Source organism: Nyctibius grandis, chromosome 8 (assembly GCF_013368605.1).
Source record: "Nyctibius grandis isolate bNycGra1 chromosome 8, bNycGra1.pri, whole genome shotgun sequence".
Classification (NCBI taxonomy): Eukaryota; Metazoa; Chordata; class Aves; order Nyctibiiformes; family Nyctibiidae; genus Nyctibius; species Nyctibius grandis.
This window is the reverse complement of record NC_090665.1, coordinates 10,455,512-10,478,834: the sequence shown is the minus strand read 5'-3', so window position 1 is coordinate 10,478,834 and position 23,323 is coordinate 10,455,512. Positions and strand designations below refer to the sequence as shown.

Here is a 23,323-nt window from a genome sequence, read left to right as displayed (position 1 = left end):
CGCCAGATCCCGATAGAGGTGATCAACAAAATAACAGCTATGTCCCCACCTACTAACAAAAAGGAAACACAAGCCTTCTTAGGCGTTGTGGGTTTCTGGAGAATGCATATTCCAGATTACAGCCAGATTGTACGCCCTCTTTATCAAGTGACCAGAAAGAAGAATGATTTTCAGTGGGGTCCTGAACAACGACAGGCCTTTGAACAGATTAAACAAGAGATTGTGCATGCAGTAGCCCTTGGACCAGTCCGTACGGGACAAGATGTTAAAAATGTGCTCTACACCTCAGCTGGGGACAATGGTCCTACCTGGAGCCTCTGGCAGAAAGTACCAGGGGAGACTCGAGGTCGACCCCTAGGATTTTGGAGTCGAGGATACAAGGGTTCCGAGGCCAATTACACCCCAACTGAAAAAGAGATACTGGCAGCATATGAAGGAGTTAGAGCTGCTTCAGAGGTAATTGGTACTGAAGCACAACTTCTCCTGGCACCTCGATTACCAGTACTAGGCTGGATGTTCAAGGGTAAGGTTCCCACTACCCATCATGCAACTGATACTACATGGAGTAAATGGATTGCATTAATTACACAGAGGGCTCGAATAGGAAACCCTAATCGCCCAGGAATCTTAGAAGTGATCATGGACTGGCCAGAAGGCAAAGACTTTGGAATGCCACCAGAAAAGGAGGTGACACGTGCTGAAGAAGCCCCACCATATAATGAACTACCAGAGGATGAGAAGCAGTATGCCCTGTTCACCGATGGATCCTGCCGTCTTGTAGGAAAGCATCGGAAGTGGAAAGCTGCTGTATGGAGTCCTATACGACGAATCACAGAAGCCACAGAAGGACAAGGTGAATCAAGTCAATTTGCAGAGGTAAAAGCCATCCAGCTGGCTTTAGACATTGCTGAACGAGAAAAGTGGCCAAGGCTGTATCTTTATACTGACTCATGGATGGTGGCAAATGCCTTGTGGGGGTGGTTAAAGCAGTGGAAGCGAAGCAACTGGCAGCGTAAAGGTAAACCTATTTGGGCTGTTGAACTGTGGCAAGATATTGCTACTCGGCTAGAGAAACTAGTCGTGAAGGTACGTCATGTAGATGCCCACGTACCTAAAAGTCGGGCAACTGAGGAACATCGAAACAACCAACAAGCAGATCAGGCTGCTAAAGTGTTCCAAATAGATTTGGACTGGGAACATAAAGGTGAACTATTTTTAGCTCGGTGGGCTCATGACACTTCAGGTCATCAAGGAAGAGATGCAACATACAGATGGGCTCGTGACCGAGGGGTGGACTTAACTATGGACTCTATTGCACAGGTTATCCATGATTGTGAAACATGCGCCGCAATTAAGCAAGCCAAACGGTTAAAACCTTTGTGGTATGGGGGGCGGTGGTTGAAATATAAATATGGGGAGGCCTGGCAAATTGACTATATCACACTCCCTCAAACCCGCCAGGGTAAACGCTATGTGCTTACCATGGTGGAGGCAACCACCGGATGGCTGGAAACATACTCTGTGCCCCATGCCACTGCCCGGAACACTATTCTGGGCCTTGAAAAGCAAATCTTGTGGCGACATGGTACACCAGAGAGAATTGAGTCGGACAATGGGACTCATTTCAAAAACAGTCTCATAGATAACTGGGCCAAAGAGCATGGCATCGAATGGGTATATCACATCCCCTATCATGCACCAGCATCTGGGAAAATTGAACGGTATAATGGGCTGTTAAAAACTACCCTAAAAGCAATGGGGGGTGGAACCTTTAAAAACTGGGATAAGCATTTGGCACAAGCTACCTGGCTAGTTAACACCAGAGGATCTATCAACCGAGCTGGCCCTGCTCAGTCAGATCTATTACATACAGTAGAAGGGGATAAAGTCCCTGTGGTGCATGAAAGGAATCTGTTGGGAAAAACTGTCTGGGTTCTTCCTGCTACGGGCAAAGGTAAACCCGTTCATGGGATTGCTTTTGCTCAAGGACCTGGATGTACTTGGTGGGTGATGCTGCAGGATGGTGGAGTCCGATGTGTCCCTGAAGGTGATCTGATCTTGGGTGAGAATACTTAATTCTGAACTGCATGATGTTAATTGCTGCATAATACTAACAGTGTTCATAAGTGTCTTTCAGGTTAAGACAGTGGTGACGAGACCAGAGCTAACTGCAAGTGGCGTCCAGTAACCTCCTCAAGACTGACATCTTTAACCTGCAACCCGTGGGCACAAACTGTGACAAAACTCATACCATGTCTCCTGCCCTGAGAGACTCCTAGCCAGATGGAAACCCACAATCCTGAACTAAATTAACTTGATGAACTTTTTTTTTTTTCTGTATAGAAATGAATCATAAACTAATGTTATCTGTATATATTTTAAAATGAAAAGTTAGTGGTGATCTGAGTATGACGTGAATGGTATGGAATAAGGGGTGGAATGTCCTGGTTTGGCCTAAACCAGGCCGATTTTCCTTTCAGTGATTTTTACTTTCAGCTAAGTCTCCTCTAAATAACTGCACTTTCTGAAACTAACTGCATGTTTTTGCAGACAGTGTCTGCTTCCAGGACTGATAACGCTCGAAGTTTGTAGTTATCGCTGAGGCACCGGTAGGGATGTTGTGCAGTAAGGCTCTTGCTGTACTTTTTTCTTAGAGAAACCAAGGTCACCGCTGGATTCCTCACTGCTTACAAGTGAAAAGCTGAAGGGGGGGTCGCAGCTGCAGGGGGGAGCAGACAGGGCAGGTGACCCAAAATTGACCAACGAGGGTATTCCATCCCATACACGTCATTCTCGGTGTAGAGCGGGGGGATCGCGAGGGTCTCGCGCCTCTTGCTCGCTCTTGCTTTTTCTGCTATGGCTGGTGTCCAAGGAGGACTCCGACTGTTTTCCTGCTGCCCCCGATTCTGATCTGCATCCCTGAATCCAGCTCTCGACCGTCGCTAGGCCCAGCCTGGGCCTTCCCGGAGCCTGCCCTGCAGTGCCGGTGGTGACGTTGCCGACATCGGGGGAGCTCGATCTTGGTTTTGTATATATATTTGTATATATTTGATTATTCCAATATTATTATTATACTCTTTTTCATTATTATAGGTTTATTAAAACTGTTTTAACTTTCCAACCCGTAAGTCTCTCTCCCTTTTCCCTTTCCCTTTCCCTTTGGGTGGGGGGGGAGGGTTAACAGAGAGCATCTGCTGCAGGTTTAATCGCCAGCCCAGCTTTAAACCGTGACAAGGATCCACTCTGTATGGCATACAGGAATAACATACTCCCAAGGCTGTCAAAAAAACTTCCTTGTTAACTGTCAATAACTAAACTAGAAAAATGTTAAATATCCACTCTTGCCAAGTCCTTAAGCACCAGGCTCATAAAGGGCTTCAAGAGTTCTTCAGTAGTGCCAAATCTTCTGTAGGTTGTGACATGCTAATTTATGCTGACTGATGGAAGTCAGCTAACTGTGATAAAGAATCCATTAAAGAATCAAAAGAATAGATGAAGCTGAATAAATTGTTGGAGGATCTGGAGCAAACAATACCAGAAGACTACCTGTCATGAAAAAGACATGTTCTCATGTTGCTGTCAGCCAGTGCGCTCACAAAAAAGAACAATTTATCAACAATTCGTGTCTGCTCCCTGTTGTCATTTGCCTTCCAGTCCTTGCTCCTTGCCTGTATTATGAAAAGCTCTCCACACCTGGCTGATGAAGCCACTCCTCTATTTTCATCTGAAGGGCTGAAATGGCTTAGTGGTGTCCTGGTTTGGCCTAGACCCTGAACTGTCTTCCCAGCTGTCAGTGATAGAGCTGTATACAACAAGCTTGCACAACAACAAACCTGATCAGTCTAAGGGAATGTTACCTCAGATCATATTATCTGCCTCTCCACAAAGCTTCCCCCAAGAGCGTTTAACTCCTGCACCCACTAATACCCTGAGACAGACGCGAAGACCTCTAAGCCCATCTTCACAAATGCAGCTGTGGCTTATGAGAAAGAATGCACAGATCTTTAACCATGAGGCTTCTCATTTATTGACTTTGCTTCAAGTTCGTTCTCTATAAATCCCCTCTCCAGTTAGCAATAAATCAGGCCCAATTCTAATTCTTCCCTTAATGTCTTTATTTGTTATGCATCAGGAGAAATTTACCAAGAATTTCCAAACAGAAGACAAGAACAAAAGATTAACTCTTTGTAGGTACCATCCTCAGGATGCAACTGTCTGAAAAGCATCTTTCAGGGTAGTGATTAACCAAATCAAGAGGAAAGCAAAAATCTTCAGACATGCAAAAGGGAATTCACATGCAGAAACAACCTTGCAGAGTAAGTTTACCCTGAATCTGGGGGGCACCATTCCCTAACGAGGAATGGCACAGAGCTGGTAGGGAGGTGGCTTCATTGTGCTCCCAAAAACAAACTTTGTACTGACTTCTTTCACTCCTTCTGGCAGGGTGAAGGTGAATGCCTGTAACAGGGTGGAAAAGACAATAAAGAGCTCCATCCTTGCCAACAGCTCCCCCATACATACACGGTGCCCTGTGAAAAGACAGAGAAGGCAATCAGCCAAAGGATTTCTGTCACACCTCCCTTTCGAACCTGCTAGGGGTTTTGTTTGTTTGCTTGCTTGCTGCAGACTGTCCTCTTCTCTTAACTGACTTTGTCATTTAATGATTCAGAACTGAAAGGCTTCTTGTATTTCCACTGAAAGTTTTAATCTATATTTACAGCAGGCAGCAAGACATTATAGAAACGATCACCACGGTTGCATAGTTTACATTTACAGTCTTCCTAGCACTATGCATTCTTCTCCAAGAGGAACGATCTGCCTTCCAAGAGAAACTCTTCCATGTGTCAATTCCTTCTCTTCCAACCTTTACCACCTACAAGTGGCCTTCTTGTCTTCCTGAAGATCTTTAAAACAGTGGAATGTGTTTATATACCTATTTGTAGATGCCTTCCCAGTCGCGTTGGGGAATTAATGGATCTCACATGGAGTAAATATATCCCTGTTCAATGCACATACCTATTGAAAACGGTAAGAATGCTTCTCTGTTTACAAAGTTTCCATCTTGATCCAGAAAGTGGCCTGGGTTGAACTGATCAGGTGTCTCCCATTGTTCAGGATCAGACAGAACAGAATCAATATTTGCTAAAACCACAGTGTTCTGAAAAAAGGAGCAGTGGCTTCAGTTCTATCCTATTGTTCCTATTCATCAGATAAGCAAAGAATGACAAAACAGCAAAGAATTTAAAGTCCCATTTTTTTTCAAAAATGAGATCAAGCTTTAAAACATTTCATAAGAAGTTTAAACTTTTGAGAACATTGTGACTTCCTTTCCTTTATTTCTTCCTGCCAATAAGTTCAATAAAATAAAGGGTTAGGATTTTATAACATTCATATTGTTAAAATGTGTTGCTTTTATTTTTCCTATTGCCACTAAGTATTTTTATTACTTATTCAGCTTTTGAGTTACAGAATATCATGAGTATCAGTTTAATTTCTCCCTTTGCTACTCGATAATTTCTGCAACGCTAGAGTTGCTTTGAGCAGATCCAGAAAAAAGGAATGGAAGTGAAACTACGTGAAAAGCAGTGATGGGAGAATATTTAGAAACAAGCCCTAATGTACCTTTCAGTTACAAAACTTGAAAATACTTTTGTTTCCATATAACATTTGCAAGATACTGCATTTAAAAGCATTTAAATCTTGTGATATGAAAATAATTTCAAATTTCCAAGTTTTTCAGTAAAACTTTTTTCCATTCTTTGATGGCCTCTGTTCACCAGCTGATAAGCCACTTTGACAAGGGACAGACCTGAGAGGGATGGAAATTTATATGTTTATTTCCAGCCACCATTCACAAGTTTTCGGTCAACAGAAATAATGATCTAGAACCTACTAATTGTTAGGGCAAAGTGCGTATTTCCTTGCAAAAGGCCAGCCTTAGAGGCAGTCATAGCTTGGGGGCACTGCTAGAACAGACAGGACACAAGAGTTCATGTCCTCAATCAGGAAAACCCTCAAAAGCCTTTCAAAGTTCCTCCAGTGTACCAAAGACATACTGACAGCAGCAGCTCTCAATCACAGTTGCTTTTCAACTAAATGAGCAATTAAATCAACAGAAACTAAGAAAGGACAGTGTTTTGGAACACTAGCTGAGGTGGTTTCAGTCTTTAAAAAGTTATGTTAAATCAGTTTTATAAACTCTTACAAGCGTACCAGTCATCAGATATTCAAATATGCAGCATATTTGTACCTTTGGAATACGAAATCCCAGCAGCTCTGTGTCCTTCACACTCAGTCTTGGAAGTGCAATTAAGACTATATTACTGTATCGCTGGATCTCGTGAATTACAGCGTTTGTATAGGGCAACTTTTTTCTGTCCTCGTAGCAAATTAAATGGGAACAACCCAGAACAGCATCCAGCTCCTTCTGGACTTTCTCTAAGGAGGAATACTCAGCTTTAAAGGTACAACAAACAATCTATAAACTCTATACTCCTAATGCCTTGAAATTCCCATACAGAAGACCTGAATGAAATTTGACACTGAAGTTGTTCATCGGTTGCATACCCAAGTAATACTTCAGAAATAATGGTCATCCGAGACTCAGCTGTTCCATCTGAACAGATGGATCACACCCTGCATTCTGTATAGATCTCTTAAAAATGAAACCTAAAATGACTGGCCTGTATGTTAGAAAGGATAGAGCAAGAAAAAGATACGTGCAGTTAACCTGATTCATACCTCAATAATTAGAGTTGTTCTACTATTCTTTGAACAAGCTCTACTACTACTTAAACATGTGTAATTTCTAAAAAGTTGCAGAACTCTTTGGGTGTGCTTACCTTGAATATCAGGATAAACCACCATATAGAGCAATGCCCAACGTAAAGTGGTGGCTGTAGTGTCTGTACCTGCCAGAAAGAGGTCAAAAATAGTCTGGATCAAGTTTTCTTCATCATAAGTAGCATCAGCATCTCCTTTTGTCTGCAGATATCAATTGGAAAGATCAAGTTATAGCACACACAAAAGAAGTAAACCACCTCACATCACAGGAATATTTACTAATACTATTCAACATGGAAAAAAAAAAAAGAATTTACAGGGCTAGAAAGTAAAACTTTCTGAATAATATTACAACATTTTCTGCTATTCTCCAGCACATTTGTCAGTTTATCATATGATCTAGTTGTACCTTAACCAGCTGCAGATCTGTTATTATCGTGGTTATAGATAATCTACCTGTAAATCTACTTACATTATTACTTCATCCTCCTCCTGCTATCTCTCAGTGTCAGCTTTTTTTAATTCAGCTGCCTATAAACTTTTCTATGGAGAAATTGTATACCTCTGAATTTATATTAGACACCGTTAGAACCAAAGGAGCACTTAAAATCCCTTGTTGTTAGTGGAGCATAAGAAGAGTTCAGAGATACTCACTTTTTCTATCTCATCCAAATAGTAATCAATAAAATCTTGATTTTCTTCTCATTTTCCTTTTTCTTTGTGGCTTTCAAGTTCCTTTGCTAATAAAGTCTTCACAAAATCTAAGCTGGACGTAAACTCTTTACATGTTGATAGGAAATGGCTTGTAAGCCAGGGAAACAGTTCATGCACCTATGAAAGAGATATTTTAGATATGTGGTATTACTGACATTAGCAAACTAAATTTTAATCCTAATACAAGCTTTTGGGTAGTGGAAAAAGCAAATGAAAGACTGATGACATCATCACCACTTCATTGAAGGGACAGTGTCTATCCCATGATTCATTAAAGCCTTTCTTAATCCCATTTTTCCCTGGAGCACAGTTTCTTATAGCTTTATGCTATAAATTTTCCATTGCAACGTGCAAAGAGTAAATGAAGTTCCTCTGTACCCCAGTTCTTTGCTAGGCTGAACTTGAGTAGCAAGGACCTCATATAAAACATGTCCCTGTTCTCACTTCATCCAACATACGTATCATTTCTATCTCATCACTAAAAAAAAACAGATCCAGGCTGACCTCCTTGGCACATCTGCTAACTGAAAATAGAAATAGCCAAACCCAGGTTTATTTTCTTACTGTAGGACACCAAATGCACAGGGATTTACTCAGATACGCCTTCTCATAGATAAGAAGCAAACATGTCACATCTCTGTGATATGCAAAACAACTTGATGAAGTAGAAATATTGAGCCACGTGGATTCCCTACTGTTTATTCATTGTTCTAAACCTATTCAACATTCTTGCACTTGTATTATTATAAAATCACATCTCAGCAGAAGAGAAACAAAACACTTTTCACATTAATTCCATTACTTCAGTTCCCTGCAGAAGCAGGCTGCCTTGTACTTTGGTAAACTGACTTCTTGACTACAACACTATGGTGGTTCCCATTCCTAAGTGGTTAATGATAGAACTGCCCTTCCTCGAGGCAATCTGTTCCACTGGTTTTGCAGCTGCAGTCACAGCCTCACACAGAAGCAAGATAGCAATTTTTTCTGTCCAGGGGACCAGATGTGAAGTTAGGAGCTGCTGTCTTGAACGGAGACAAATATCATCCAGCAGGGAATGGAGAGTGACTTCCAGTGTGTATTACTGAATTCTCATAAGGACACATGCAGAGGTGGTACAGGTGTTGCTGCCAACAACTATAGCAAAAAGCTACCACTAAGCAATTTCATTATACGTTACCTTTGCGCCAAACAGTTGCTCCACCTAAGTTTCTATGAAGTTAACTAACAGTAGAGAAGAACGGAGTAAAGACCCATATTACTCTTGACATTTGTTGACAGTTATATCATTTCATATAGTGAAGAAAGCCACTTTGTCAGGCAGAATTTAAGATAAGTCTATTTCAGAGCTTTTCAGATATTTTAGCCTGTATTTTACTACTGAGTTTCAGTTATAGTTTCAAACACCTTTGCTACGAAGTCCTTTGTACATCTCCCAAACAAGTAGCAAGCCTGTATGTTACCACCCGGTCCACCAGACATGGGAAATTTCTGTGCGATGATGAAGCACAAGCAACTCAAACAAGTTTTGAACTAGGCATCTGGAAGTACTGTTCTGATGCATACTCCAGCAATTCCAGGGCCACTAGTATTTCCTTTTGTTTTAAAAGTAACAAGCAAGTTGCCTTTTTCATTGTCTATCTCTATAAAATAAACAAACAAAATAATTTTCCTCACAAAAAAATAGATGCTGTTCCCAAATGCTGTTATAACATCAAAGGATTCAACCAAGCGATGAAAATTTTCATCATCTTTAGAGAAGCGATGTCCAAGAATCACAGAACAAATCACATTTGCGACAGTATGAACAACAGGCATAGTGGGGTCCAGAGGTTTTCCTGTAAAGACAGCGGACAGCACTCACCATTAACACTTACTGTTCCTGCTTTTCCCACAAAAGGAGAGCTGATAACATTTTATAAACTCTTCTAACATCAATTAAGATTGCTGGATGGCAAGTTGCAACTTATTCATAAAAGGCATGAGTAAAAAGTAACTTCAGACATCTAAAAAACACTGTTGCCTAAAAAAAGGCAAGACTGCTGGTGGGAATGGAAATAGTAGTAGTAGTAGTTATACAAAATACCCAGATTTCACAGAACCTTGGCATCAGTAGATCTCACACTTGGCAATAACCAGGGTACAAAAAAGGTCAGCTGAGACATTGTATGAACAAGCAGCTGAACTGACAAGAGAACCACTTTCTATTCTTTGCTCATATCCCTTTCACCCTACTAACAGAATAACTGAGCATACCTATAGAGTCACCCTGTTATTCAGCAGCACAATCTGAACAAGCTTCCCCTCTTCCTGAGGAGGCTACCACAAGCCGTGTGAGGTGAGCTCTTTCCGCTGCACTTGCCAGAGCAGAGCCACAGGGCTGTGCAGCCTTGGTCAAAGCTTTTAATATTTTGTGCCTTGTTTTTCTTTTCTGCAGAGGGATACGGGGTGCTGTGACACTTATTTTGTCACTGCTTGCCAATACCCTGATTCTGTGACCATGAGTAATGTAAAACTGACTAAGCAGTAACAACACTAACAGGGACCACAGAGTCTCAGTTCTAAGTTCATACTGTGGGGTTTCACATGTAGCACTTCTGCAAGGAAACGTCTCATGCAGATCATATGATACAGACCTTTGAGCCTCAGCTCTGCACGTGCACTTTAAATCCATTCTTGTAATCAAGTAGTTTCTAAAGCTACACGTGACCCATTCCTTTAGAAAAATCACCCATCGCACAGACTGCCCTGCGTACTGAGTCACATACCATTTGTGTTCTGTAAGTACTCCACCAGGTGATAGGCCTCCTCTTGTAGTCGATACTCCTGGTCTTTTTTCCCTACTCCCATTTTCCTCATTGTTGCAAGTCCAAAACGCCTCTGTTGCTTCCAGAGATGACCATTAGAGAACAAAACACCTAGGATCAACATGAACTAATGCTGTTAATGCTGTATAAATTAATGAATTGACACAGTTAATACACCAACAAAACTTCACTTCCATTCTGATTTTTTCAAATTTTTGCCAGCAGTCTGGCAGCATTCCTCTTTCCTCTCCTTTCTTCTTCTAGTTTAGCCATCTATTTCCTGTATAGAAACTCTTACAAGAGCTATATGCTGCCATAATTGTTCCGACAGAATCAAAAAAAAGAGAAATGTTTCATAAAAACTCATGAAAATATTAACGTTTTTCCATTGTAAATTAAGGACTTTGAGGCTCTAAATCAGTTTCCAAAACCAGGGTTAGAACAACACAAAAAGAATTTTTGAAAAGAATAATTACCATTTCCATGAGTCAAAGCGTGAAAGGTACTGTTAGGCGGCCTTCCAGCAACATCTTCAGCATGTACGGTCAGACCTCCTTTCACTGCCTGAAACCCTTGCAGGACAACTGCAGGTTGGAATGCAATCCATAAGGTAAAGATATTACCATGAGTTTTGGCCATCTGTAGAACAAAGCAGCATCAGAACAACATGGGTGAGAAGCAGTATATTTAAATCAAGATGAACCAGATCTTTTCCCTTGGCAGACAACACAAGGGTGGATGACCTTGAGAAGAAGGCATCAAATCTATTCTTAGTTATAATATGGCTTGAAGTCACGTTGCTGTCTAAAGTCTCATTCACTAAAGATCACAGAATCACAGAATGTTAGGGATTGGAAGGGACCTCGAAAGATCATCTAGTCCAATCCCCCTGCCGGGGCAGGATTGCCTAGACCATATCACACAGGAACGCGTCCAGGCAGGTTTTGAATGTCTCCAGAGAAGGAGACTCCACAACCTCTCTGGGCAGCCTGTTCCAGTGTTCAGTCACCCTTACAGTAAAGAAGTTTTTCCTCAAATTTAAGTGGAACCTCCTGTGCTCCAGCTTGCACCCATTGCCCCTTGTCCTGTCAAGGGATGTCACTGAGAAGAGCCTGGCTCCATCCTCATGACACTTGCCCTTTACATATTTATAAACATTAATGAGGTCACCCCTCAGTCTCCTCTTCTCTAAGCTAAAGAGACCCAGCTCCCTCAGCCTCTCCTCATAAGGGAGATGTTCCACTCCCTTAATCATCTTCGTGGCTCTGCGCTGGACTCTCTCTAGCAGTTCCCTGTCCTTCTTGAACTGAGGGGCCCAGAACTGGACACAATATTCCAGATGCGGCCTCACCAGGGCAGAGTAGAGGGGGAGGAGAACCTCTCTCGACCTGCTGACCACACCCCTTCTAATACACCCCAGGATGCCATTGGCCTTCTTGGCCACAAGGGCACACTGCTGGCTCATGGTCATCCTGCTGTCCACTAGGACCCCCAGGTCCCTTTCCCCTACGCTGGTCTCCAACAGCTCTGTCCCCAACTTGTACTGGTACATGGGGTTGTTCTTGCCCAGATGCAGGACTCTACACTTGCCCTTGTTATATTTCATTAAATTTCTCCCCGCCCAACTCTCCAGCCTGTCCAGGTCTCTCTGAATGGCTGCGCAGCCTTCCGGTACATCAGCCACTCCTCCCAGTTTTGTGTCATCAGCGAACTTGCTGACAGCGTACTCTAATCCCTCATCCAAGTCATTAATGAATATATTGAATAGAACTGGTCCCAGAACCGACCCTTGCGGAACTCCGCTAGACACAGACCTCCAACTGGACTCTGTCCCGCTGACCACTACTCTCTGGCTTCTTTCCTTCAGCCAGTTCACAATCCACCTCACTACCCGATCATCCAGACCACACTTCCCCAGTTTAGCTGCGAGGATGCTGTGGGAGACCGTGTCAAACGCTTTACTGAAATCGAGATAGACCACATCCACAGCTTTACCATCATCTATCCACCGGGTAGATCAAGATGTCCCTAAAACGTCAGACAGACAATATTGCCAACATCTGTGATGTCATCCATTTTTGGATGACATCTTACATTTCAAATGACGTCTTACATTTCAAACTCATTGCAGATGAATTGCTACATGTCTGCAAGGAGAAAACATCAGCTCATGAGTTTTACATGAACCTTCTACAGATGCCTCTCTGTGTATTATTAAGTGTAGCAAAAGCAGCTGAGGAGGTGGGTAAAGCAGCAATCATCCCTCTCCTTTCCAGCTCAGCTGTGATAGCCTGGTCTCCACAATGCTGTGCACACAGACATCACTAGAAGTAGGCAGGACAGTCCTTTCCCTGGCTGGAGAATTGGGAGCCGGAAAAGCAAAAGTCTGAGGGAAGTGCAACAGTGCACAGATCAAAGCAGCAAGTCTGCGGGGCAGAGTAGGGTGGAAAGAGTGGAGAGTTGCCAAAACATCCCAAGCACGGCAGGACTAGAGGAGAACAAAATTTTGCTGCCTAGGAGCAAACAAGAGGGAACAGATATGCACATTGAGCAAAAATGTATACGCATGTGCCTGCACATTTGTGTTTAATTTCATTTTTGGAAGGACTAATTCATGGCTTTTGAACTCTCGGGACGAGCAATACTACTCTTCAGGTTTGGGAGTCAGAAATAGAAGAAAACACAACAGACCTGCACTGGCGATAATTTTATGTTGTGGAGTCATACTACTTTGCCTTGAAATAAGCAACTCGGGAGAAGAGAACTGTCGGAACAGGGAAGAACCAGGGAAAAGGAAGGTTGAGAACAAAGAGTGAAAGTGAGGTGCTATTACTTATATATTTAAATGTTAAATATTTTATATATATATATATATATATATATGTATGAGGAATATAAAACAGTAGGATACAAATTCTAGAAGTGCTGGGCATTACACCTACACTTAGAAAAGAGATTGAGCACACAATTAGTTCAGCTACTTAAAAGCTCAATCAGGCTCAGCAGACTGAACTCTCTTGTGAAAATCTTACCAAATTGCATGCCAGAAAAAAATTTATTCTAAGATCTTTTGAAAAAGTCTGTTGAATAAGTATTAAAAATATTCACCCTTTCTATGCTGGAAACACATATGCACTTAGTAGCTATTTCATAGGATATTCAGAAACTGCCAGTGCAACAACAGTCAGTCAACACACAGACTGCACAGAATTAAAGACACTGCTTTAACATGTGTCTTCTTCCCATGTGTAAGACAGGAATATTCTCATCAGTATTGTTTTGTTCATATGCACATAAGGTTTTAACGCATGTTTCATAGCAAGAAACAGATACTTTAATGATCCCCACCCATTTTCACATTTATACAATTTAGAATAAGTCCCTCCCTAGCATTCAAAATAAGATCATGTTAAACACTCACATTTACTTTTCAATCAGCTTAAGAGTCCATTCATTAGTTGCCTGAAAATACATACTTTTTTAAGGAGCTCATGATGAATATGGAAGTTCATCTGCAGCAGATTTCCAAAGAAGGGGTACGGAGTTGGTCCGGGAGGAAATCGTCTTCGCATCCATTGCAGTTTCAGAAACTGCACAAACAGCAGAGACACCACAAAGAGTATCAGCAGCACACTTACTGTTAACATTTCACTTCTGATTTACAAGGCTACGCTGTCTCTGAAAAGCTGCTGCATACACAGAGGATAGATCCACTTGATCTTGCTTTGCTGCTACCTCCCTAAAAAGAGAAAAAGATGTTGAAGCTTCTGTGCCTCTCAGTCCTTCCCTCTTTGTCACTTTACTTTATTTCCCCATCCCAGTGAATGAAGTGTTGTTATCGTTAAGCACGTGTGACATCATTCCATTATTTTGCATCTACAAATCCAGCTATCGTTGGCTCTTCAAGGGATACAAAATGCAGGTTAATTACATGCCTCCTTGTGCCATGACAGTTGCTGTGACAGAAATCCCTGCCCACAGTAGTCGTTTCATAAAAAGACTCTTGCAAGAACAGAGAAAAAAAAATAAAAAATCCTGAGGGTTGGCTACACACCCAAGGCCAGAGGGATTACTGAAAAGTTCAGGCTCATCAGTAACCATCACATGCATCAACCACGTGCACTGCTCCTTCACTCACCTCACATTATTGCTTGATTCTGATGTTCTCTGCTATTCCTTTAATACTTTATTTTTCCCCATGTTTAAATTGCAAGCTCTTTGGGATTGCTTTTTCCTCTATGGAGGTAGAGCCTATGCCCCTGCAAAGGGGGGCATTTCGGACAGTACAGCTTTGGCGCCTCTTCAGCACCTGCTCAGGAACAGCCCCAGCTTAGACTCAGCTCATCTGCCTTAGACAGGAGCATGGGGCGCTCTGGGAAGTCACCTAGATGGCTTAACTGCTCACATGCCAAACTTACAGAGCTGGCACAGCTGAAAATAAAAGCTGTGAGGTGTTAAGCAAGTTGGTTCCCTCCAGAAGCGGGGCAGAGAGCTAACATTTATACAGTGTTGCTGGCCAGTGATTGAACTGAGAGCTGGGATCGAACTGAGAAACTAAATTACCCACTTCAGAGACCACTTGTTTGACTGGTAGTTCTGTCCTTCCTGGATATTCTCTGTGAGCAAAACAACATGCACAGTGACTTCCTGGGGATTTTTGTCTTGGCAATTGCTCTGGTCCTGGCCAACTAGCTGTTTGGCATCCAGGAGATGTGCTTAACTTACTGGGATTTTCACCCTGGGGGTGTGAAAAAACACCAGTTGCAGGTGCCCAACTCTTGCATGCAGAGGGGCAGCATCAGGGCTGGTATCACAGCTTGGCCATGCAGAGAGCCCACGCCCATGTGCGAGGGCACAGATGTTGTCCTGCAAATTCTCATGCCCCCAGCCCCTCCTGGGTAGGTGTTAGCCTGACCATGGGGACCAAGCCCATCACAAGTCATGCTCAGCATCTCTGAGGACAGCCCCCAAGCCTTTCAATCCCATAATCCCAGGAATGTGTGGCACCCTAAAGAAACGCCAAATATGTAAAAATGTTTTGTAATACGATAGAGCAAATTTAGAGGCAAGAAAAAAGAAATTGCAAGTTTGCTATCTGGCAAATTCAAAATAGGTCTCAAGCATTGGAATGCCTGAAAACACTGTGGTCAAAGGAAATCTGAGGGGAGAACCATAAGAGAGGCAGCCTTATTCGGTAAGAACAGAAATACACGCAAGGCTACTATATTCCGTCTGACCTTGCTAGAGATGTACAACCTCCAGTAAGATGAAACGTCGTAAACTCCTTTCAATCAATAGTGTCAACAAAATAACAACTTTGGCCATTGCTCTGGAGAAAGGAGACACCAGCCTCCCAGAAACATCATCAGGTTGCGTAGTCATGCCATCCTTCACTGCTTGAAATCCATTTAGTATGATCACTGGGGCCCATCCAAACCATAAGGTGAATATATTGCCATGAATTTTTGCCAGCTATAGATGGGAGAAAAGCCAGGAAAGCACAGATGAAATCCCACACACTGCAAACAAAGAGAGGATGAACCTGTTTTTACACTGATTGCAGGACCAGCCCTAAGGTGGAGTGATGTTCTCCATCTCTCCCACAAGATGACAGTTATCTGTGAGAAACCATGAATGTCTTTTTCCAGAATTCACTGTTGAAAACACATCAATATTCCAGCTTTTCAGAGCCACAGATCTATGCCAGGAAACATCAGGTAGCTTTTATTCCTGTATGTAAGCCAGGGCTCAGTTCACAATGATTCATGTGATAAAGGGTATTTTCTATACATTAATTTATTTCAACAGGTTTTCTACATTTGTACTGGCAAAGTGACACAAAGGGAACACAGAAATGTCAGAGGAGTAACTAGCTTGTAGAGACTGGACCCGTTACTCTCTTCTTTCCCCCCGACCAGTTTGCATATTTAGGTACTGGAACTTCAGTAAGACCATTCTGTCTCACAGTGTCTTTACTTCCTGTCTGAACCTGCTGTTTGGTGGGAATGAATGGCGTTGCCTTGGCCAAAGCAGTGACAGAAGCCACTGGAGATGTCTACCAACAATCCTGAAAGCACTGTGAGAACCAACAGAATGAAACAGAGGTGGCTTTGTGCGCACAAGTACTCCTCAAAGAACAAATAACAAAAGGTTCATGTGGTTTTTTTAGACCCCGTCAACACAAACAAGCATATATACACACAGTACATATTAATGTATCTATTTACTGCTCAAGCTAGAGAGTGCCAGTGCTCAGAAAGCTAAAAATCCATGCTGTGAAAGTAATTTTTTTTTATATAGTATTTCTTTTCCCTAACTGCAAATCTGATATATTATCCTAAAGGATATCAGTTTTCACATGAATTTGTCAAATTTAGTGTTAAAAGGTGATGAGTTTAAGCACCAGAATGATTTTCACACATTCAGAACTTCCAATACCAGTTTTCTTAGCTTGGCAAACTACTTTACGCTGCAACAACTTTTTCTTATTTTGCCAACCAAACCAACAGTTCCGAATCAAACTGACTGCAATATCACAGTGGCTAGTTAATGATTACAGTATATTACCAATGTAGTTTTGGGAGAGGATGTTTTCACATAGCAAACAACATGAGAAATGGGAAATTACAAAGACTTTTAAAAAATTAGGAGTATCTGAAAATAAATACCTTAATGAGGAGATCACGATTAAACTGAAAGTTCAGCTGTATCAAGGTCCCAAAAACAGGGAGAGGGATTGGTCCAGGAGGAAGCCGTCTCTGTACTCGTTGCAACTTTCAAAACTGCAGAATTAGAAGAAATACAGCCAAGGCTATGAGAACTTGACTTATTGTCAACATTTAAGGGCTGCTTTTACCAGCTTGCCGTTATTGAAAATAGTCTATTGAAGCTGTTAAGGCTGGTTGCTCAACCAGTTTTTGCATAGGAGTTTAAACTTAATATAATAACTATTCCCCGCCACAAACACTTCCTCTTTATTATCAACCACCACCTTTTTGTCTCACTTATTACATTCTCATGCTCAAGCATATTTAATACATGCACACGCCTCTCCCCCTTCTCATTCAGATCATATTTATCAAATATGTGTCACAGGATTTCTAGAAATGGTGTCTTAAAAGACTAGGGCCAAGATTTTCCAGGCAATGTAGATACACGTATCCACACACCAATTCTCCATCTAATTTTCTGAAAAAATTGTAGATGGTAGGTGCTCCTACAAATCCTTCATGAATGCTTTTAAAAAGGCAATAGCCATACATACAAATTAAGCATGCAAATGTAAGTGGATATTAAATCTTGGAGCTTTTAAGATGTTTTGTATACATTCCATGTTCATGTATATCCAGTAGTGGCAAGGCTGATAAAAGTTAAAAGCCCACATTTAGCTTAAGATACATCTATGAGTATCTAATGCTTAATCTAAATAGCAAAATTTATTAGGCTTTCAAATTTAATTGAAACATAACTGCTTTCATATATAACCTCACTTTTTGTTTTCCTATTTGCAATAGTTAACTTCAATGAGGGTTTTGCCTATTTCTGAAGTCCCCCTTTCGATCTTCACATAAAGGTGGATACCCTAAGGGATATGTTGAGCAATCATCAGAAATAAAGCATATGCATATAGAAAGTACATCTACTATGAAACACACAGATAAAAAAAAACATGGGAAAAACCTACTAGGAATCTCGAGCTACAACCAGAACTAAGGGCCCCAGCAAGAAATAGTCGTGACATGCGTGTGCCATACTTGGTAACTTGCAAATAAACACAGTCTGTAGCCAAGGCTCTTTGCCAAGCCTCAATGCACGCAGGAGGCATAAACCTAGCATCAGGGGAGCTTACATGCCTGCGATCCGACCATGAAAACCACGTGAGAGGGATTCTGGGAACCACGTAACAATGACACTTATAGCCCTGCGTTACAGCTCTAGATTGAAATGTTAACATGTAAACGCTTCCCTGTGAAAAATGCTCACCCCCTGAAAGCAACACACTCTTAAAAGAAATACGTTTTCATTAACCTTCTGAAAGCCTGCCAAGACAACTTGTGCATCAGCTTACTTCTTTCAAGTGCCCTGTCTTTGGGACAGAAACTGTTTCACAGGATTTGTGGCTCTGGGACACGAAGCACCCTTATCCAGAAAGAACCAGCCCACAGTTTCCAGACCTCCTAGTCAATTAGCCTCCAACCACTGCACTTCGTTACCACTAAAGCATAACTGATTAATGTGTATTAACCAAGAAAGGGATGTTTCTATGTTTCCACAAAAGCTCTGTCTGGTTACAATAAAAAGCTTATTTTTCAAGGCACTCGTTTCTAATTTAAGTCTCTCCTTCAATGGGGGGGGGAAAATATCTCTCTAAAAAGAAATTCTGCTAAGTTTTACCTGCTCTGTATCCAGTGTAATTTTACAAAATCGACTTAAAATTCACCAATGTATCAGATTTTTCATTTGGAATCAATGAAGCACCCCCTCTGGCCTTCTAATTATTCAAAGATTTTCCATCTAAATGATTTTTCTCAACAGGAAAAGTCATTTTTGTCCAGTGATCTTTTCCATGGGGAAGGGAAGAAGTTAAGGCCCAGGGCCTTCACCACCTCCAGAGCTGCAGCCTCACAACAGAACCTCTTTATTTCTTTCTTTAGCCTTGCAGCCTTGAGTTTTCACTTTATCAGTCATTCCTCACAAATCCAGGTATTCAAATACCCTTGGTCCCTTCAACCCCTTGTCAGATTCACCCACATCCTTTGCCACAGTCTTAACACCAGCCTGAAGCTCTTCCTTCCTTATTCCTTTGGCATCATTTCTGCCAACAAGGTCCTCTGATAGGGGGGTCCGTGTCTCCTCTCTCATGCTCTGGCCACTTCTGGAGGCTTTAAAACCTTTTTCCTGGTGGTGTTTTGCTGAGGGAAGAAGAAGATTTCCTGTCTTTTTCCAGATGTTGGCCCTCTGCTTCCCTCCATGATGCTGAGGCCCTGCCCTGGCAGCAGTCCTGTCCTCCTTCCCTATCTAAAATGAGGGCACACCACAGGGGCAGGAGCAGCCAGGAAAAAATAAAAGGGCAGGGAATGGAGCCAAAGAGAAAGCAGATCGGCACTTGCAGTCACCACCATGCTGGAGAAGGGAGTGGGCATGAAGAGGCACCCCCAAGCCCCAGCCCTCCTCCATCCCAGGTGAGGCAGCCATTGTGGGAAGCTGCTCTGTGAGGAGGCGCGCGGTTCCCTCCAAAGGGCTGCATAACACAGTTGTGTAAACCATTCCCCTGAGAGCCAGCAGCCGCCTTCCCCTCAGGTTGTCTCCAGGCACCAGTCCAGGTGCTCTTTTCCCAGATCTTTCTCCAACATTTGCCTGTAACAGCTCGGCTGCTGCCCACTCAAGATGGCAGCGGCAGCCTTCTCTCCAGACTGGCTGGCTCCTAAAATGGCTTCCCTAGCACAGCATGAGGTGGCCAGTGGCATTGCGTCACCCGGCCCCTCTGCCTTCCTCCTTCACACTGGTCAAAGACCAGATTTCTCTTGGGACTCAGCTAGACTTTTCTCTGTATCTCCTCTTTACCCAGCATTGCTTCCCTCTTCCTGAGCAACCACATGAAATTCCCATCTTTCTCTCCACCAGGTAACAATCTAGGACTTAAATAGAATATACATGTTTTAACTTTATATTTCTCTGCACGCAACAAAGATTCAGTTTAAGTTCCAAGATCCATCTTAGATCTCCAGTTTCTCCAGGGCTGTCTTTGTTTCTGCCAGATTTTCAAGTGTGAAGCTCTGAAACATTGGGGTTCACTTCATTTTTCCCAGACATTTCTCTAGGATGGCACAGCTCCTTGGACCACCTGTATTAAAACACAATAAGTCCCCCCCAGGGATGATTTTTAAGTAGTAAACTTCTTCCAGCCTTTTAGCAGAATCCAGACACTGCAGCACACAACCCAAACCCTCCCAACACGACGAGTTTCCTAAATGATGAAGCAACAGCTGCAGGGACTCAATCTAAGACCAGGGATATGGAAGATCCTGGGAGCACGGGCTGAGACTCAGAAAACCAAGACACAAGGACTGAATAATTTTTGCTTCATGTGCAGAAACGCTGATACTCTGATGTTGGTTACATTCTCCAAAACTAAACACATTTTCACAACAAAATGAAGGCAGCTGATGAGGCCATTAGCAATGACCTACCAGAAAGAGGGAGAACCTGGCACTTACCCACTTGGTCTTTTTTTCTTAACCTTTCTGACAACCACTCCTTTTTCAAAATGGTATTTTCTTATTGCTGTTAGTGGCAATAAAGCCTCAGGCTGCTTTCCTCAACGATAACATTATTCCCCTGTATCTCCTGCTTGTCGAGGTGAAGTGGCTGCAATCCATATTGTCAGTATCAGCTTTTTATCTTAATGCATACAAAGCAATGCTGTTAGGGAACATAACCATGGCTACTCTGCATGTAATTTAAGAATCTGTAGAGAATAGGGAAAGAGAAGCAACTGCAGAGTGTAGGAAAGGGAGTAAAACCAGAAAGAGGATACCAGAGGGAATCGGAAAGAAGATGGAAGGCACTAGAATGAGGAACCTCTGCCAAATACAGATGGGAGTGAGGCGAGATGAGAAGAACAGGCGGAGAGATTTCCGTGAGGAAAGCATAGGAAGGAACAGTGGACAGCATGGGCCTAGAAGATATCCAAAGAAGAACTTGGAGTACTTTGTATAGGGAAGAAAATGAATGGAGGCATGTGTAGGGGAGTTGAAAACACAGGTGTAAAAAAGCACATTAAATGGAAAGGGGCTGAACCAGCAAGCAGCTACCTTAGGAGACAGGAGAGGGTAAAGACGTGTTCTCCCTCTCTTAAGAGACTTTTTGTGCATCAGTTCAGAGTTGAGCTGTCTACCAAGTTCAAAGAAATTGGCTAGAGCTCCCTCTGAAGGCAAATAGTAAAGAGATCTTATTATTACATGAGCCAATTTCATAAGTGTTTGGGAATTATCACAAGGTATTTCAGCCCTACCTGGATTCACTACAGCATACACAAAGTGCATGTGGTCCTCTGAAAGCTTATTTCACACCAGCCTTTGTGGCAGAGTGAAGCCAAATGCAGCCAAACTGGCAGCAAAAACTGAAAGCAGGAAGACAGACCAAGCAAGGCAACACCTGAAGTGGATTTTGAAGATGAGACAGAAGCTGGGAGAATAGAGTGATCTGTAGGGCACAGGATGGCCAGTACCTTCTATATGTCTCCACCACAACAGTTCTGCACCTTTTTTTTTTTTGCTTGGTGGGAACTGCACCCCCTCCCAGAAACTCACATTACTTACAGGAAACACAGAATGCATAGTCACCTTAAGCTGTTAGGCCCTCTCTGCTTTGTGCTCTTCTACAAATAACATCAGCTCCTGAAGGCAGAAACATGAAGCCACCATGTTTTCTGTAGTGAGTTCAGTTGGCTGCTCTCCCCTTCAGCAGGCACCAGAACACACAACGAGGGAAGTGGTACTGAAAGGGAATGCCCCAGGAAAACCAAGATTGTCGTTTAGATTATTTCTTCCCTGGGTTTCTCTCTTAGCCCTAGAAAAGGGATGAAGAGAGCTGGAATAGTGGTATTTCACCCTCTCATTTCTAAAAGGGGAGCAGAGCTTCCTTTGGAGCCACTACACACAGCTTGCATAGCAAGCACATTCAAAGCTGAATTTCATGCTCTGAAATGTTTGTATTTAATCTGGCACATGTAGTTTTCCCTCGGAAGTATGAGCAGATGTTTGCAGTTCCAGCACAGAGGGGACTTCACACCAGCCACCAACCTATCTGGGCATGCTGCCATCCAGCCCACAGCAGTGAAAAGGGTTGAACCGTCCCATAAAGGTAATCCGGCAGGAGAAGAAACTGGCAACCCAGGATTCATCCTGCATGAGTACCGGTTTCACACATCTCTGCCTGTTAGACTGAGGTGCTTTAAAATACAAGGTAGGAAGAGGTACCTGAAACAAATACAGCTGATAATGACTTCAGTCCCATGGAGGGCACTAGCAGCTAATCAGTGTATACAAATAATCCTTCGTATGTTGGCATATAGGATCCACTCTGTATGGCATACAGGAATAACATACTCCCAAGGCTGTCAAAAAAACTTCCTTGTTAACTGTCAATAACTAAACTAGAAAAATGTTAAATATCCACTCTTGCCAAGTCCTTAAGCACCAGGCTCATAAAGGGCTTCAAGAGTTCTTCAGTAGTGCCAAATCTTCTGTAGGTTGTGACATGCTAATTTATGCTGACTGATGGAAGTCAGCTAACTGTGATAAAGAATCCATTAAAGAATCAAAAGAATAGATGAAGCTGAATAAATTGTTGGAGGATCTGGAGCAAACAATACCAGAAGACTACCTGTCATGAAAAAGACATGTTCTCATGTTGCTGTCAGCCAGTGCGCTCATAAAAAAGAACAATTTATCAACAATTCGTGTCTGCTCCCTGTTGTCATTTGCCTTCCAGTCCTTGCTCCTTGCCTGTATTATGAAAAGCTCTCCACACCTGGCTGATGAAGCCACTCCTCTGTTTTCATCTGAAGGGCTGAAATGGCTTAGTGGTGTCCTGGTTTGGCCTAGACCCTGAACTGTCTTCCCAGCTGTCAGTGATAGAGCTGTATACAACAAGCTTGCACAACAACAAACCTGATCAGTCTAAGGGAATGTTACCTCAGATCATATTATCTGCCTCTCCACAAAGCTTCCCCCAAGAGCGTTTAACTCCTGCACTCACTAACATCCTGAGACAGACGCGAAAACCTCTAAGACTATCTTCACAAACGCAACTGTGGCTTATGAGAAAGAATGCACAGATCTTTAAACATGAGGCTTCTCATTTACTGACTTTGCTTCAAGTTCTTTCTCTATAAATCCCCTCTCCAATTAGCAATAAATAAGGCCCAATTCTAATTCTTCCCTTAATGTCTTTATTTGTTATGCATCAGGAGAAATTTACCAAGAATTTCCAAACAGAAGACAAGAACAAAAGATTAA

The 23,323-nt window shown here is 42.4% G+C and overlaps 1 pseudogene; it reads right to left on the bottom strand.

Moving 5' to 3' along the window:
- Nucleotides 1-4,350: 4,350 nt before the first annotated feature.
- LOC137666463 (cytochrome P450 2J6-like) lies at nucleotides 4,351-13,948 on the bottom strand (annotated as a pseudogene).
- Between the last annotated feature and the right edge of the window lie 9,375 nt (nucleotides 13,949-23,323).